This window comes from Phyllobates terribilis, unplaced genomic scaffold (genome assembly GCF_046119375.1).
Source record: "Phyllobates terribilis strain yellow unplaced genomic scaffold, ASM4611937v1 Scaffold_74__1_contigs__length_7073193, whole genome shotgun sequence".
NCBI classification, from domain to species: domain Eukaryota; kingdom Metazoa; phylum Chordata; class Amphibia; order Anura; family Dendrobatidae; genus Phyllobates; species Phyllobates terribilis.
In genome coordinates this window covers 949,973-967,148 of record NW_027362834.1, presented here as the reverse complement: position 1 = coordinate 967,148, position 17,176 = coordinate 949,973, and the positions used below count along the sequence as shown (strand labels likewise).

Genomic DNA, 17,176 nt, shown 5'->3' with positions numbered 1-17,176 from the left:
TGCTCCTGACATTAATGGAAAATAAGTTAATATTAGCCATCATGTAGGGAAAAAAGAAAAAGTTAGCGCAGGCAATACACCTTAGTTACCACTCCGGTCGGGTGGTCCCTCGTCGGTGTTGACTGCTGGTGACGGGATCACCAGCAGGCCCTCTTCCTCCATCTGGTCAAGCAGCGCGGCCTCGATCTCGGCGACCACCAGTTCCTCCTCTTCTGGCTCGGCCACCAGGGTCTCAACCATGTGCTCCATCTCTTCTGGCTCAGGGAGGGTATCCTCCTTTTCGCCTACGAAATCCAGAATCTTCTTTTTGGAGGATTCAGTAGCAGGGCTGTCCTCCACCTTCCTCTTTCCCCGGGTTGGAACTGGGGAGACAAGAAGGGGAAAATCCTCCTCGGAATAGATAGCGGCAGGTGGAGGAAAGGTTAATTCCACCACTACCATGGTCTGGGGAGGGAGAGTGGCTGCCGGGGCAGGGGAAAGGACACCTGCTGAGGAGTAGGGGAAGGAGGAAGAGGAAGTGGAATCCTCAGCAGGGGTGGCCGGGGTGGGGGGGGATTGGACGGGGGTGGCAGGGGGAGGGATCGAGAGAGGGGTGACAGAACTCTTACCCTCCTTTGACTTTTTCTTCTGCTTCGGAGCTGCTGGGACCGTCGCTGGGGCTTTGGCCACCGACTCCTTGACCGCTTTGGCCTTGGTCGTCTCGGCCTTGGCCGCTGGGGCCTTGGTCGTCGCGTCCTTGACCTTCACAGGCCTGGTCGTCGGGGCCTTGTCCTCCGGAGCTGGGGTCGTCGCAACCACCGATGCCCAGGATCTCTCACGCTTGGGGCAATCCTTGTACAGATGAGCCGCCAGCCCACACAGGTTGCAGGACGTCTTCTTCGGGCAGTCCTTCGAGCTGTGTCCCGTCACTCGACAAATCCTGCAGGCATCCTCCTTGCAGTCCTTCATCTCGTGGCCGTTCTTGCCGCATCTCCTGCAGTTCCGCGGCATGTCCGGGTAATAGATGAGGCCGTAGGAGTTGCCCAGGGAGAATGTCGGGGGCAGGTGCCGAAGTCCGTCTGAGTACGCCAGGTCCCTGTGAAGTCTAACAGTCACCGACCACTTACCTGTCCAGAAGCCGAGTCCATTCAGGATGTGAGAGGGTTCCTTCACAACCAAACAGAAGCGTCTCAGGAAGGTACAGATGTCTTGGCCTGGGGTGTGCGGGTTGCGCATGGAGACCGTGATCCTCCTTTCGTCCCTCTGGATAGGGCAGCTACCTGTAAAGGCAGAGAAAGAATTATCCGATCCTTTTGCGCTTACCATTTCCCAGAACCTCCTGCAGGTGTTCACAGTGGCGAAGGTGACGAAGAAGATCCCCGTCAAGAAGGTCTGGATGCTGAGGGTGTCCGACCTGGAGAAGCCTCGATCCAGCAGCATCTTCTGGCAGAACACGTCCGAGGACATGTCCGGCACCCTCCCATCCACTTCCTTCAGCTTCAGGGCCACCGTCTGCCGCATCCATGGCTCCAGGGCTGGAGCTTCGTGGCGGGGCTTCTGGGGTCCCTTCTGCTGGCCAGTCGTGGAGGCAGAGTCCTTGGGGTCAGAATCGGCTCCTGGCTGGGCCCTCCTGGCTGTCCCCTGCTCCAGGCTCTTCTTTTCGGCCTTCCTCGCAGCGCTTGCCATGGCTTTCCTCCTGCAGTTACTTCTTGGAGCTGGATCTGGAGCTCTTCCCGAAATGGGTGGAGCTATGCAGATTCTTCTCCCGTCGTGTTCTGGACAAATTCCCCGAAAGGTCTTTGTCTCGATGATTTTCTTACTCAAAGATTCCACAGGACAGCACGATTCTTCTCCGAGTCTTCGTCTTCTTCTGGATTCTTTAGAGCTTCTTCCTCCCACCGATATCCGCCTTCCTTCTCCGATGTCAGCTGCGCTCCGAAGCTCTTCTCCTTCCGAGTTCGATCGCTCTCGTCAAGTGTAGATCGTAGCTCTTGTGTTCTTAAAAGAACAGATACTACACTTGATCTTAGCCAAAAGGCCGAGAAGCGATAACCAGAATTGGTTTCCGACTACGGTGCCACCCAAGGATTCTGAAAAGTCCATTTGTGGAGATGGCCACCTGGACTCCCGTTAAGAAGACATGCTGTCAACCTCTAGATCCCTCACATGCCTGCACTTTTCGGCTTGCTGCTGCTGCAATCCACGCGTTTTAGATCTGCATAACTCCACCTCTTTTAGCACAGTACCCTCAACCCCCGGCTGTTCCCACCCGCCTCAACACCGTTGGAAGGGAGGAGAACCAATTAAGGCGGGGGGGGGGTGGAACGAGCAGCTGTCTACCCTTAGCAGGAGGGTTGCTGATTAATTACCTCTCCTGCTGCTGCTGCTGCTGGCTGTCCAGCAGCAGACTGAAGGTGGCTGCTGCTGTGCGCAGGTATATAAAGGCTCAGAGCCTATTATGACACGCGCAGCCAGCGTTCCATTGCCACATTCCGTCTACTGCAGGCGGGATACCTGGATGGCTGAATGTCACTGAGAAGCTCACAGAGACCGCCATAAGCAACAGTTTAAAAGAATGCCACAGACTAATCAACCAAACTTTTTGGGTTGGTTTCTCTTTTATAGTCTGCAGGCATTAAATGAAAGAAGTCAGTGTTCCAGCAGAGGGAGACAACGTTTCAGAAAAGGCATTGTAGCAAACCAAAAAAGAAATTTTAAGCGCAGCAGAGTAATCAGCTCACATACCTGTTAGCTCAGGTGAGTTTAAAAGGCTGCTGTTGATAACAAGGGCATTTGCTAAATAGATGGTGTGTGTGCAACAATATACTGAAAGGTCAATTATATTGTGCAGCTTATCTCACCACCTGTAGTTATTTAGGTGAAAGCTCCAAAACGCTTGCCTAATATGTCTGTTTATCCGAAAGGAAGTATAGAGGGAGAGCTAGATAGATAGCATTGCATTACATTACATTACATGGCAATGCAATGCACAGTTGCTGAAGTTGAACCAAAATGAGCTTGTCATCTGGCTTCTGCAACTTTTAACATGAAAAATCCAATGAGGAGAAGAAAAGCAAAGCCAAAGAGTCCATCCCAAAATCCGACAAACAAGCAAAATGAACAAAAAGCATTGAATTCAATTCTTTCTGATTTTAGAAACTGCATTAAAGAAGGGGTGCACCGGTCCTGGAGATACTGCAATACCAGGTCAATGCGTGGAGTGGACAGAGCAAGCTCTTTTTCCATCTCCCTGTTCTAAAAATCCATTTAATATATGGTCCCCAGATAGGGGACGTATCAGATATTAAACTGATAAGAACAGATACTACACTTGATCTTAGCCAAAAGGCCGAGAAGCGATAACCAGAATTGGTTTCCGACTACGGTGCCACCCAAGGATTCTCAAAAGTCCATTTGTGGAGATGGCCACCTGGACTCCCGTTAAGAAGACATGCTGTCAACCTCTAGATCCCTCACATGCCTGCACTTTTCGGCTTGCTGCTGCTGCAATCCACGCGTTTTAGATCTGCATAACTCCACCTCTTTTAGCACAGTACCCTCAACCCCCGGCTGTTCCCACCCGCCTCAACACCGTTGGAAGGGAGGAGAACCAATTAAGGCGGGGGGGTGGGGTGGAACGAGCAGCTGTCTACCCTTAGCAGGAGGGTTGCTGATTAATTACCTCTCCTGCTGCTGCTGCTGCTGGCTGTCCAGCAGCAGACTGAAGGTGGCTGCTGCTGTGCGCAGGTATATAAAGGCTCAGAGCCTATTATGACACGCGCAGCCAGCGTTCCATTGCCACATTCCGTCTACTGCAGGCGGGATACCTGGATGGCTGAATGTCACTGAGAAGCTCACAGAGACCGCCATAAGCAACAGTTTAAAAGAATGCCACAGACTAATCAACCAAACTTTTTGGGTTGGTTTCTCTTTTATAGTCTGCAGGCATTAAATGAAAGAAGTCAGTGTTCCAGCAGAGGGAGACAGCGTTTCAGAAAAGGCATTGTAGCAAACCAAAAAAGAAATTTTAAGCGCAGCAGAGTAACCAGCTCACATACCTGTTAGCTCAGGTGAGTTTAAAAGGCTGCTGTTGATAACAAGGGCATTTGCTAAATAGATGGTGTGTGTGCAACAATATACTGAAAGGTCAATTATATTGTGCAGCTTATCTCACCACCTGTAGTTATTTAAGTGAAAGCTCCAAAATGCTTGCCTAATATGTCTGTTTATCCAAAAGGAAGTATAGAGGGAGAGCTAGATAGATAGCATTGCATTACATTACATTACATGGCAATGCAATGCACAGTTGCTGAAGTTGAACCAAAATGAGCTTGTCATCTGGCTTCTGCAACTTTTAACATGAAAAATCCAATGAGGAGAAGAAAAGCAAAGCCAAAGAGTCCATCCCAAAATCCGACAAACAAGCAAAATGAACAAAAAGCATTGAATTCAATTCTTTCTGATTTTAGAAACTGCATTAAAGAAGGGGTGCACCGGTCCTGGAGATACTGCAATACCAGGTCAATGCGTGGAGTGGACAGAGCAAGCTCTTTTTCCATCTCCCTGTTCTAAAAATCCATTTAATATATGGTCCCCAGATAGGGGACGTATCAGATATTAAACTGATAAGAACAGATTTTTTTGATTGAATATATCTTTTATTAGCACAAAAAATAAGTTAACAGACAGTGTACAGTGCCGCAGCCCAGTACACACAGAATTCTACATCACATTTACATAGCATGAGGATACGACGCACTAACTAGACACATCACACCCCTATGCTACACAAAACACTCAATATGAAAGAAAAAGCATGTCAATCAATACAGTACGACGAACCGTGATAAGGGATGGGGATTGGGAAAAAGGGGATGGGGAGGGGAAAATCACAGGCCCGAAGCTTTATTAAAAGACAAGACACATAAGGGGAGAGGGGGAGGAGGGGTTTAGTCCTCATCCTCGTCCTCCGGACCGTCCACGATGGAATAGTCTCTGAGCAGGCTGTGGATCAGCCTGCGGCAGTCCTGGATGGACATCCTCTCCCTCCTCAAGATGAGCCGGTTCCTGGCGACCCAAACGGCATCCTTGAAGCAGTTCATAAGGCGCCAAGCCTCCTGGATGGCTCCGACGGTATGAACCCCAGGGAAGAGTCCGTAAAGCACAGAATGGTGCGATAGGCTCGCCCTGGGGACAGAGTTCCTCAGGTCGTCCTCAAGGGCAGTCAACAGGCGCTGTGCAAATCCGCAGTCCCAAAAAGTGTGCAAAGATGTTTCCTCCACGAAGGGGCACCTTGGGCAGTACCGGGTCTTGCACAGGTTCCGGGCATGCATGAATGACCGGACGGGCAGTCCGCCCTGAATCGCCATCCACGACAAGTCCTTGTGCCCGTTGGTCAGCCTGTCAGACGACACATTTGTCCACACAGTCTCCAGCGTGTCCTGGTGAAGTCCTGTGATGTTCTCCACGTCATCCTTGGCTCTGATGAGCTTGTGGATAGTTTTGGGCTTCCACAAGTCGGGCTTGAGTCCCTCCAGTTGATGTTCCCCCACAAATCGAACGACGTCTCCATAGAACCATGGCGTCGTCCAGTTGTAGGGGAAGGAGCTGTCCCACTTGTCCCAGCCGAGTCGCCTCCAAAGAGGAAGCAGGAAGAAGCGAGACATGGACCTGCCCGCGGAGCCATTCTTGACTTGCAAAGTCCGGCGGACACAATCACACACAAAAGAGGATCGCAGGAGGGTGGGGATATCTGGAACGCCCTTCCCACCCTTGCGAGGCTCCTTGTACATGACGGCCCGCCTGACTCTGTCCATCTTGGATCCCCAGACAAAGTGAAACACTGTCCTGGTAATGGCCCTGCACACAGTGACGTGTGGGGGCCAGGCCTGCGCCGTGTACTGCAAGACGGGCAGGACCTCATTACGCAGGACGAGTGCCTTACCCTCACAAGTGAGGTGTCTGAGGCTCCAGAGTCCGATCCGTTGCTTCACCTTGGCCAAGCGTTCTTGCCAGGACTTGAGGGCCGCTCCTTCCTTCCCGAACCAGACTCCCAGCACCTTGAGGAAATCCGGTTGAATGTTGAAGGGGAAGGGGGCGGAGGAGGCCGGCTGCCAATCCCCGAAGAGCATGGCTTCCGACTTCCTGCAGTTGACTTTGGCCCCTGAAGCCCGGCCGAACCTCTCACACGTCTGGACGAGGGCGTCGACTGAACCACGATCAGCGCAGAAGACGGTGACGTCGTTCATGTAGAGCGAGCACTTGACCTCGTGTCGTCCCGGACCCGGTGCGGTGATCCCTCTGATCTCTCCATTCTGCCGGATAGCCTCTGCGAAGAGTTCTATAACACAAACAAAAAGAAGAGGTGATAGAGGGCAGCCTTGTCTGACCCCAGAGAGGACAGGGAAGGGGTCAGTCTTCCAGCCTTTCACCAACACCGAGCTGTGGATATCAAAATACATCAAACGGACATACGAACAAAACATGTTACCCAAACCTAACCGGTGCAGAGCTCGGCCCATGAACTCGTGGGAAACCCGGTCGAAGGCCTTCTCCTGATCCAAGGAGACCAGGGCCGCGTGTGCGCGGCGGACCTTGATGTACTCGACCGTGTCCCGCACGAGAGCGAGGCTGTCTGCGATGCGACGTCCAGGGATGCCGCAGGTCTGGTCCGGGTGGATGATCCGTCCGATGACCGTCTTAAGTCGTGTCGCCATCGTCTTGGCCAGGATCTTGTAGTCCACGTTGAGCAGAGTGATGGGACGCCAATTCCTCAGGTCGCAACTCTCTCCCTTCCGCTTGTACAGGATCGTGACCATTCCTTCCCTCAAAGATGGAGGCATTCTACCCTCCACCACCATCTCCTCGTACAGGTCCAACAGGTCCGGACAGATGAGGTCTCCCAGCGCTACATAGAGCTCCGCTGGAAGACCATCACTGCCCGGGGTCCTGCCGGTCCTAAAGGATTTAGCGGCAGAGAGCAATTCGCCCACCATCAGAGGTTTGTCCAAGGCTGCCGTGCCTGCAGGATCAAGATGGTTAGTGATACCTGACAGGAAGTTATCAGCAGCGTCGGGGTCGGTAGTCTTGTGGGAGTAGAGTTCGCTGTAGAAGTCGCTGACGACCCTCATCACGTCCTCCTTCCCACGTCGCATGTTTCCGCTCTCGTCTCGCAGCTCGTTCAGGGGCGTGTGACCGGCATGAAGTTTCCTGAAAAAGAATGAGTTACATTTCTCACCCTTCTCCAGATTCTCCACTTTGGAACGGAAGACGATTCGCTTGGACTCCTCCTCAAAGTGCCTTTTCAGGCTCTTCTTGGTCTCCTCCAGCTCCTCCCTCACGTCCCAGCCACAGTGAAGAAAGTCCTGCAGCGACCGCAGCTCGCGCTGCAGCCCTCTGAAGTCCCTCCTCTTCTCACACGCCTGTTGTCGACCCTTGGCCTGAAAGAAACAGCGAAACTCAAGTTTAACATATTCCCACCAATCAGAGACTGTTTGGAAGCTACCCTTGTAGGACTGCCACATTGCGTAGGCTGCTCTCAGCTCCTCCACGACTTCATCCTGAGCCAGCAGAGCACAATTCAGCTTCCAGGAGCCGGGACCGGACGGAAAACCGTCGCCGAGGACACCTTGTAAGTGAATGGCTCTGTGGTCGGAGAAGAAGCAGGGGACCATCGAGTGCCTACTCTGCCTGACTGCCCGAGAGGTGAACACAAAGTCAATCCTGGAGCGGAGTGAGCCATCCGGTCGGCTCCACGAATAGTTCGTGGAGCCTCTCCCCATGGAGCCCACCACGTCCTGAAGAGAGGCCTCGGTTACCATCTCGATGAGCAGCTTGGACGTGATGTCCAACTTGGCAGATGTGCCAGAACTACGACCATCCTCCTCGATGGGGCAGTTGAAATCCCCGGCCATCACTAAGGTCCTGGTGGTGGCAAGCTGAAGCCGCAGGGTCTGGAAAAGCTCCAAACGCTCATTCTTCAGTGGGGACGCATACACGTTGATGAACCTGACAGGTTCTCCCGCCCAGTTGCCATCTACAACAAGAGCCCTGCCGCAGATGAGCTCCTGGACGGACTCAAGCGTGAATGCGCCCCCCCTGATCAGAATTGCGACCCCTGCAGACTTGCAGTCACCCCCACCGGACCAGTAGGATGGACCGTGGGACCACTCCCTGGCCAGATGTTTGAAGGACCTAGAGGAGGGAAGGGAACATTCCTGCAACATATAAACATCACACAACTGGGAAGTAAGGAAGGCATAAATAGTCTGACGTCTGAACTTGTCCTTGATGCTCCTGACATTAATGGAAAATAAGTTAATATTAGCCATCATGTAGGGAAAAAAGAAAAAGTTAGCGCAGGCAATACACCTTAGTTACCACTCCGGTCGGGTGGTCCCTCGTCGGTGTTGACTGCTGGTGACGGGATCACCAGCAGGCCCTCTTCCTCCATCTGGTCAAGCAGCGCGGCCTCGATCTCGGCGACCACCAGTTCCTCCTCTTCTGGCTCGGCCACCAGGGTCTCAACCATGTGCTCCATCTCTTCTGGCTCAGGGAGGGTATCCTCCTTTTCGCCTACGAAATCCAGAATCTTCTTTTTGGAGGATTCAGTAGCAGGGCTGTCCTCCACCTTCCTCTTTCCCCGGGTTGGAACTGGGGAGACAAGAAGGGGAAAATCCTCCTCGGAATAGATAGCGGCAGGTGGAGGAAAGGTTAATTCCACCACTACCATGGTCTGAGGAGGGAGAGTGGCTGCCGGGGCAGGGGAAAGGACACCTGCTGAGGAGTAGGGGAAGGAGGAAGAGGAAGTGGAATCCTCAGCAGGGGTGGCCGGGGTGGGGGGGGATTGGACGGGGGTGGCAGGGGGAGGGATCGAGAGAGGGGTGACAGAACTCTTACCCTCCTTTGACTTTTTCTTCTGCTTCGGAGCTGCTGGGACCGTCGCTGGGGCTTTGGCCACCGACTCCTTGACCGCTTTGGCCTTGGTCGTCTCGGCCTTGGCCGCTGGGGCCTTGGTCGTCGCGTCCTTGACCTTCACAGGCCTGGTTGTCGGGGCGTTGTCCTCCGGAGCTGGGGTCGTCGCAACCACCGATGCCCAGGATCTCTCACGCTTGGGGCAATCCTTGTACAGATGAGCCGCCAGCCCACACAGGTTGCAGGACGTCTTCTTCGGGCAGTCCTTCGAGCTGTGTCCCGTCACTCGACAAATCCTGCAGGCATCCTCCTTGCAGTCCTTCATCTCGTGGCCGTTCTTGCCGCATCTCCTGCAGTTCCGCGGCATGTCCGGGTAATAGATGAGGCCGTAGGAGTTGCCCAGGGAGAATGTCGGGGGCAGGTGCCGAAGTCCGTCTGAGTACGCCAGGTCCCTGTGAAGTCTAACAGTCACCGACCACTTACCTGTCCAGAAGCCGAGTCCATTCAGGATGTGAGAGGGTTCCTTCACAACCAAACAGAAGCGTCTCAGGAAGGTACAGATGTCTTGGCCTGGGGTGTGCGGGTTGCGCATGGAGACCGTGATCCTCCTTTCGTCCCTCTGGATAGGGCAGCTACCTGTAAAGGCAGAGAAAGAATTATCCGATCCTTTTGCGCTTACCATTTCCCAGAACCTCCTGCAGGTGTTCACAGTGGCGAAGGTGACGAAGAAGATCCCCGTCAAGAAGGTCTGGATGCTGAGGGTGTCCGACCTGGAGAAGCCTCGATCCAGCAGCATCTTCTGGCAGAACACGTCCGAGGACATGTCCGGCACCCTCCCATCCACTTCCTTCAGCTTCAGGGCCACCGTCTGCCGCATCCATGGCTCCAGGGCTGGAGCTTCGTGGCGGGGCTTCTGGGGTCCCTTCTGCTGGCCAGTCGTGGAGGCAGAGTCCTTGGGGTCAGAATCGGCTCCTGGCTGGGCCCTCCTGGCTGTCCCCTGCTCCAGGCTCTTCTTTTCGGCCTTCCTCGCAGCGCTTGCCATGGCTTTCCTCCTGCAGTTACTTCTTGGAGCTGGATCTGGAGCTCTTCCCGAAATGGGTGGAGCTATGCAGATTCTTCTCCCGTCGTGTTCTGGACAAATTCCCCGAAAGGTCTTTGTCTCGATGATTTTCTTACTCAAAGATTCCACAGGACAGCCCGATTCTTCTCCGAGTCTTCGTCTTCTTCTGGATTCTTTAGAGCTTCTTCCTCCCACCGATATCCGCCTTCCTTCTCCGATGTCAGCTGCGCTCCGAAGCTCTTCTCCTTCCGAGTTCGATCGCTCTCGTCAAGTGTAGATCATAGCTCTTGTGTTCTTAAAAGAACAGATACTACACTTGATCTTAGCCAAAAGGCCGAGAAGCGATAACCAGAATTGGTTTCCGACTACGGTGCCACCCAAGGATTCTGAAAAGTCCATTTGTGGAGATGGCCACCTGGACTCCCGTTAAGAAGACATGCTGTCAACCTCTAGATCCCTCACATGCCTGCACTTTTCGGCTTGCTGCTGCTGCAATCCACGCGTTTTAGATCTGCATAACTCCACCTCTTTTAGCACAGTACCCTCAACCCCCGGCTGTTCCCACCCGCCTCAACACCGTTGGAAGGGAGGAGAACCAATTAAGGCGGGGGGGGGGTGGAACGAGCAGCTGTCTACCCTTAGCAGGAGGGTTGCTGATTAATTACCTCTCCTGCTGCTGCTGCTGCTGGCTGTCCAGCAGCAGACTGAAGGTGGCTGCTGCTGTGCGCAGGTATATAAAGGCTCAGAGCCTATTATGACACGCGCAGCCAGCGTTCCATTGCCACATTCCGTCTACTGCAGGCGGGATACCTGGATGGCTGAATGTCACTGAGAAGCTCACAGAGACCGCCATAAGCAACAGTTTAAAAGAATGCCACAGACTAATCAACCAAACTTTTTGGGTTGGTTTCTCTTTTATAGTCTGCAGGCATTAAATGAAAGAAGTCAGTGTTCCAGCAGAGGGAGACAACGTTTCAGAAAAGGCATTGTAGCAAACCAAAAAAGAAATTTTAAGCGCAGCAGAGTAACCAGCTCACATACCTGTTAGCTCAGGTGAGTTTAAAAGGCTGCTGTTGATAACAAGGGCATTTGCTAAATAGATGGTGTGTGTGCAACAATATACTGAAAGGTCAATTATATTGTGCAGCTTATCTCACCACCTGTAGTTATTTAGGTGAAAGCTCCAAAACGCTTGCCTAATATGTCTGTTTATCCGAAAGGAAGTATAGAGGGAGAGCTAGATAGATAGCATTGCATTACATTACATTACATGGCAATGCAATGCACAGTTGCTGAAGTTGAACCAAAATGAGCTTGTCATCTGGCTTCTGCAACTTTTAACATGAAAAATCCAATGAGGAGAAGAAAAGCAAAGCCAAAGAGTCCATCCCAAAATCCGACAAACAAGCAAAATGAACAAAAAGCATTGAATTCAATTCTTTCTGATTTTAGAAACTGCATTAAAGAAGGGGTGCACCGGTCCTGGAGATACTGCAATACCAGGTCAATGCGTGGAGTGGACAGAGCAAGCTCTTTTTCCATCTCCCTGTTCTAAAAATCCATTTAATATATGGTCCCCAGATAGGGGACGTATCAGATATTAAACTGATAAGAACAGATTTTTTTGATTGAATATATCTTTTATTAGCACAAAAAATAAGTTAACAGACAGTGTACAGTGCCGCAGCCCAGTACACACATAATTCTACATCACATTTACATAGCATGAGGATACGACGCACTAACTAGACACATCACACCCCTATGCTACACAAAACACTCAATATGAAAGAAAAAGCATGTCAATCAATACAGTACGACGAACCGTGATAAGGGATGGGGATTGGGAAAAAGGGGATGGGGAGGGGAAAATCACAGGCCCGAAGCTTTATTAAAAGACAAGACACATAAGGGGAGAGGGGGAGGAGGGGTTTAGTCCTCATCCTCGTCCTCCGGACCGTCCACGATGGAATAGTCTCTGAGCAGGCTGTGGATCAGCCTGCGGCAGTCCTGGATGGACATCCTCTCCCTCCTCAAGATGAGCCGGTTCCTGGCGACCCAAACGGCATCCTTGAAGCAGTTCATAAGGCGCCAAGCCTCCTGGATGGCTCCGACGGTATGAACCCCAGGGAAGAGTCCGTAAAGCACAGAATGGTGCGATAGGCTCGCCCTGGGGACAGAGTTCCTCAGGTCGTCCTCAAGGGCAGTCAACAGGCGCTGTGCAAATCCGCAGTCCCAAAAAGTGTGCAAAGATGTTTCCTCCACGAAGGGGCACCTTGGGCAGTACCGGGTCTTGCACAGGTTCCGGGCATGCATGAATGACCGGACGGGCAGTCCGCCCTGAATCGCCATCCACGACAAGTCCTTGTGCCCGTTGGTCAGCCTGTCAGACGACACATTTGTCCACACAGTCTCCAGCGTGTCCTGGTGAAGTCCTGTGATGTTCTCCACGTCATCCTTGGCTCTGATGAGCTTGTGGATAGTTTTGGGCTTCCACAAGTCGGGCTTGAGTCCCTCCAGTTGATGTTCCCCCACAAATCGAACGACGTCTCCATAGAACCATGGCGTCGTCCAGTTGTAGGGGAAGGAGCTGTCCCACTTGTCCCAGCCGAGTCGCCTCCAAAGAGGAAGCAGGAAGAAGCGAGACATGGACCTGCCCGCGGAGCCATTCTTGACTTGCAAAGTCCGGCGGACACAATCACACACAAAAGAGGATCGCAGGAGGGTGGGGATATCTGGAACGCCCTTCCCACCCTTGCGAGGCTCCTTGTACATGACGGCCCGCCTGACTCTGTCCATCTTGGATCCCCAGACAAAGTGAAACACTGTCCTGGTAATGGCCCTGCACACAGTGACGTGTGGGGGCCAGGCCTGCGCCGTGTACTGCAAGACGGGCAGGACCTCATTACGCAGGACGAGTGCCTTACCCTCACAAGTGAGGTGTCTGAGGCTCCAGAGTCCGATCCGTTGCTTCACCTTGGCCAAGCGTTCTTGCCAGGACTTGAGGGCCGCTCCTTCCTTCCCGAACCAGACTCCCAGCACCTTGAGGAAATCCGGTTGAATGTTGAAGGGGAAGGGGGCGGAGGAGGCCGGCTGCCAATCCCCGAAGAGCATGGCTTCCGACTTCCTGCAGTTGACTTTGGCCCCTGAAGCCCGGCCGAACCTCTCACACGTCTGGACGAGGGCGTCGACTGAACCACGATCAGCGCAGAAGACGGTGACGTCGTCCATGTAGAGCGAGCACTTGACCTCGTGTCGTCCCGGACCCGGTGCGGTGATCCCTCTGATCTCTCCATTCTGCCGGATAGCCTCTGCGAAGAGTTCTATAACACAAACAAAAAGAAGAGGTGATAGAGGGCAGCCTTGTCTGACCCCAGAGAGGACAGGGAAGGGGTCAGTCTTCCAGCCTTTCACCAACACCGAGCTGTGGATATCAAAATACATCAAACGGACATACGAACAAAACATGTTACCCAAACCTAACCGGTGCAGAGCTCGGCCCATGAACTCGTGGGAAACCCGGTCGAAGGCCTTCTCCTGATCCAAGGAGACCAGGGCCGCGTGTGCGCGGCGGACCTTGATGTACTCGACCGTGTCCCGCACGAGAGCGAGGCTGTCTGCGATGCGACGTCCAGGGATGCCGCAGGTCTGGTCCGGGTGGATGATCCGTCCGATGACCGTCTTAAGTCGTGTCGCCATCGTCTTGGCCAGGATCTTGTAGTCCACGTTGAGCAGAGTGATGGGACGCCAATTCCTCAGGTCGCAACTCTCTCCCTTCCGCTTGTACAGGATCGTGACCATTCCTTCCCTCAAAGATGGAGGCATTCTACCCTCCACCACCATCTCCTCGTACAGGTCCAACAGGTCCGGACAGATGAGGTCTCCCAGCGCTACATAGAGCTCCGCTGGAAGACCATCACTGCCCGGGGTCCTGCCGGTCCTAAAGGATTTAGCGGCAGAGAGCAATTCGCCCACCATCAGAGGTTTGTCCAAGGCTGCCGTGCCTGCAGGATCAAGATGGTTAGTGATACCTGACAGGAAGTTATCAGCAGCGTCGGGGTCGGTAGTCTTGTGGGAGTAGAGTTCGCTGTAGAAGTCGCTGACGACCCTCATCACGTCCTCCTTCCCACGTCGCATGTTTCCGCTCTCGTCTCGCAGCTCGTTCAGGGGCGTGTGACCGGCATGAAGTTTCCTGAAAAAGAATGAGTTACATTTCTCACCCTTCTCCAGATTCTCCACTTTGGAACGGAAGACGATTCGCTTGGACTCCTCCTCAAAGTGCCTTTTCAGGCTCTTCTTGGTCTCCTCCAGCTCCTCCCTCACGTCCCAGCCACAGTGAAGAAGGTCCTGCAGCGACCGCAGCTCGCGCTGCAGCCCTCTGAAGTCCCTCCTCTTCTCACACGCCTGTTGTCGACCCTTGGCCTGAAAGAAACAGCGAAACTCAAGTTTAACATATTCCCACCAATCAGAGACTGTTTGGAAGCTACCCTTGTAGGACTGCCACATTGCGTAGGCTGCTCTCAGCTCCTCCACGACTTCATCCTGAGCCAGCAGAGCACAATTCAGCTTCCAGGAGCCGGGGCCGGACGGAAAACCGTCGCCGAGGACACCTTGTAAGTGAATGGCTCTGTGGTCGGAGAAGAAGCAGGGGACCATCGAGTGCCTACTCTGCCTGACTGCCCGAGAGGTGAACACAAAGTCAATCCTGGAGCGGAGTGAGCCATCCGGTCGGCTCCACGAATAGTTCGTGGAGCCTCTCCCCATGGAGCCCACCACGTCCTGAAGAGAGGCCTCGGTTACCATCTCGATGAGCAGCTTGGACGTGATGTCCAACTTGGCAGATGTGCCAGAACTACGACCATCCTCCTCGATGGGGCAGTTGAAATCCCCGGCCATCACTAAGGTCCTGGTGGTGGCAAGCTGAAGCCGCAGGGTCTGGAAAAGCTCCAAACGCTCATTCTTCAGTGGGGACGCATACACGTTGATGAACCTGACAGGTTCTCCCGCCCAGTTGCCATCTACAACAAGAGCCCTGCCGCAGATGAGCTCCTGGACGGACTCAAGCGTGAATGCGCCCCCCCTGATCAGAATTGCGACCCCTGCAGACTTGCAGTCACCCCCACCGGACCAGTAGGATGGACCGTGGGACCACTCCCTGGCCAGATGTTTGAAGGACCTAGAGGAGGGAAGGGAACATTCCTGCAACATATAAACATCACACAACTGGGAAGTAAGGAAGGCATAAATAGTCTGACGTCTGAACTTGTCCTTGATGCTCCTGACATTAATGGAAAATAAGTTAATATTAGCCATCATGTAGGGAAAAAAGAAAAAGTTAGCGCAGGCAATACACCTTAGTTACCACTCCGGTCGGGTGGTCCCTCGTCGGTGTTGACTGCTGGTGACGGGATCACCAGCAGGCCCTCTTCCTCCATCTGGTCAAGCAGCGCGGCCTCGATCTCGGCGACCACCAGTTCCTCCTCTTCTGGCTCAGCCACCAGGGTCTCAACCATGTGCTCCATCTCTTCTGGCTCAGGGAGGGTATCCTCCTTTTCGCCTACGAAATCCAGAATCTTCTTTTTGGAGGATTCAGTAGCAGGGCTGTCCTCCACCTTCCTCTTTCCCCGGGTTGGAACTGGGGAGACAAGAAGGGGAAAATCCTCCTCGGAATAGATAGCGGCAGGTGGAGGAAAGGTTAATTCCACCACTACCATGGTCTGAGGAGGGAGAGTGGCTGCCGGGGCAGGGGAAAGGACACCTGCTGAGGAGTAGGGGAAGGAGGAAGAGGAAGTGGAATCCTCAGCAGGGGTGGCCGGGGTGGGGGGGGATTGGACGGGGGTGGCAGGGGGAGGGATCGAGAGAGGGGTGACAGAACTCTTACCCTCCTTTGACTTTTTCTTCTGCTTCGGAGCTGCTGGGACCGTCGCTGGGGCTTTGGCCACCGACTCCTTGACCGCTTTGGCCTTGGTCGTCTCGGCCTTGGCCGCTGGGGCCTTGGTCGTCGCGTCCTTGACCTTCACAGGCCTGGTCGTCGGGGCCTTGTCCTCCGGAGCTGGGGTCGTCGCAACCACCGATGCCCAGGATCTCTCACGCTTGGGGCAATCCTTGTACAGATGAGCCGCCAGCCCACACAGGTTGCAGGACGTCTTCTTCGGGCAGTCCTTCGAGCTGTGTCCCGTCACTCGACAAATCCTGCAGGCATCCTCCTTGCAGTCCTTCATCTCGTGGCCGTTCTTGCCGCATCTCCTGCAGTTCCGCGGCATGTCCGGGTAATAGATGAGGCCGTAGGAGTTGCCCAGGGAGAATGTCGGGGGCAGGTGCCGAAGTCCGTCTGAGTACGCCAGGTCCCTGTGAAGTCTAACAGTCACCGACCACTTACCTGTCCAGAAGCCGAGTCCATTCAGGATGTGAGAGGGTTCCTTCACAACCAAACAGAAGCGTCTCAGGAAGGTACAGATGTCTTGGCCTGGGGTGTGCGGGTTGCGCATGGAGACCGTGATCCTCCTTTCGTCCCTCTGGATAGGGCAGCTACCTGTAAAGGCAGAGAAAGAATTATCCGATCCTTTTGCGCTTACCATTTCCCAGAACCTCCTGCAGGTGTTCACAGTGGCGAAGGTGACGAAGAAGATCCCCGTCAAGAAGGTCTGGATGCTGAGGGTGTCCGACCTGGAGAAGCCTCGATCCAGCAGCATCTTCTGGCAGAACACGTCCGAGGACATGTCCGGCACCCTCCCATCCACTTCCTTCAGCTTCAGGGCCACCGTCTGCCGCATCCATGGCTCCAGGGCTGGAGCTTCGTGGCGGGGCTTCTGGGGTCCCTTCTGCTGGCCAGTCGTGGAGGCAGAGTCCTTGGGGTCAGAATCGGCTCCTGGCTGGGCCCTCCTGGCTGTCCCCTGCTCCAGGCTCTTCTTTTCGGCCTTCCTCGCAGCGCTTGCCATGGCTTTCCTCCTGCAGTTACTTCTTGGAGCTGGATCTGGAGCTCTTCCCGAAATGGGTGGAGCTATGCAGATTCTTCTCCCGTCGTGTTCTGGACAAATTCCCCGAAAGGTCTTTGTCTCGATGATTTTCTTACTCAAAGATTCCACAGGACAGCCCGATTCTTCTCCGAGTCTTCGTCTTCTTCTGGATTCTTTAGAGCTTCTTCCTCCCACCGATATCCGCCTTCCTTCTCCGATGTCAGCTGCGCTCCGAAGCTCTTCTCCTTCCGAGTTCGATCGCTCTCGT

General features: G+C 53.7%; 3 non-coding genes and 2 pseudogenes across 3 annotated transcripts; all 5 read right to left on the bottom strand.

Moving 5' to 3' along the window:
* Window positions 1-1,951: 1,951 nt before the first annotated feature.
* Window positions 1,952-2,029, bottom strand: LOC141196430 (U2 spliceosomal RNA; annotated as a pseudogene).
* Window positions 2,030-3,149: 1,120 nt separating this feature from the next.
* LOC141196800 (U2 spliceosomal RNA) lies at window positions 3,150-3,340 on the bottom strand. Its single transcript, XR_012269195.1, has one exon. It is a non-coding gene; the product is annotated as a U2 spliceosomal RNA (small nuclear RNA).
* Window positions 3,341-4,462: 1,122 nt separating this feature from the next.
* On the bottom strand, window positions 4,463-4,656 carry LOC141196244 (U2 spliceosomal RNA). The gene has a single exon (XR_012268807.1). It is a non-coding gene; the product is annotated as a U2 spliceosomal RNA (small nuclear RNA).
* Window positions 4,657-10,208: 5,552 nt separating this feature from the next.
* On the bottom strand, window positions 10,209-10,298 carry LOC141196416 (U2 spliceosomal RNA; annotated as a pseudogene).
* A 1,120-nt stretch (window positions 10,299-11,418) lies between these two features.
* LOC141196243 (U2 spliceosomal RNA) lies at window positions 11,419-11,612 on the bottom strand. The gene has a single exon (XR_012268806.1). It is a non-coding gene; the product is annotated as a U2 spliceosomal RNA (small nuclear RNA).
* Window positions 11,613-17,176: the final 5,564 nt, after the last annotated feature.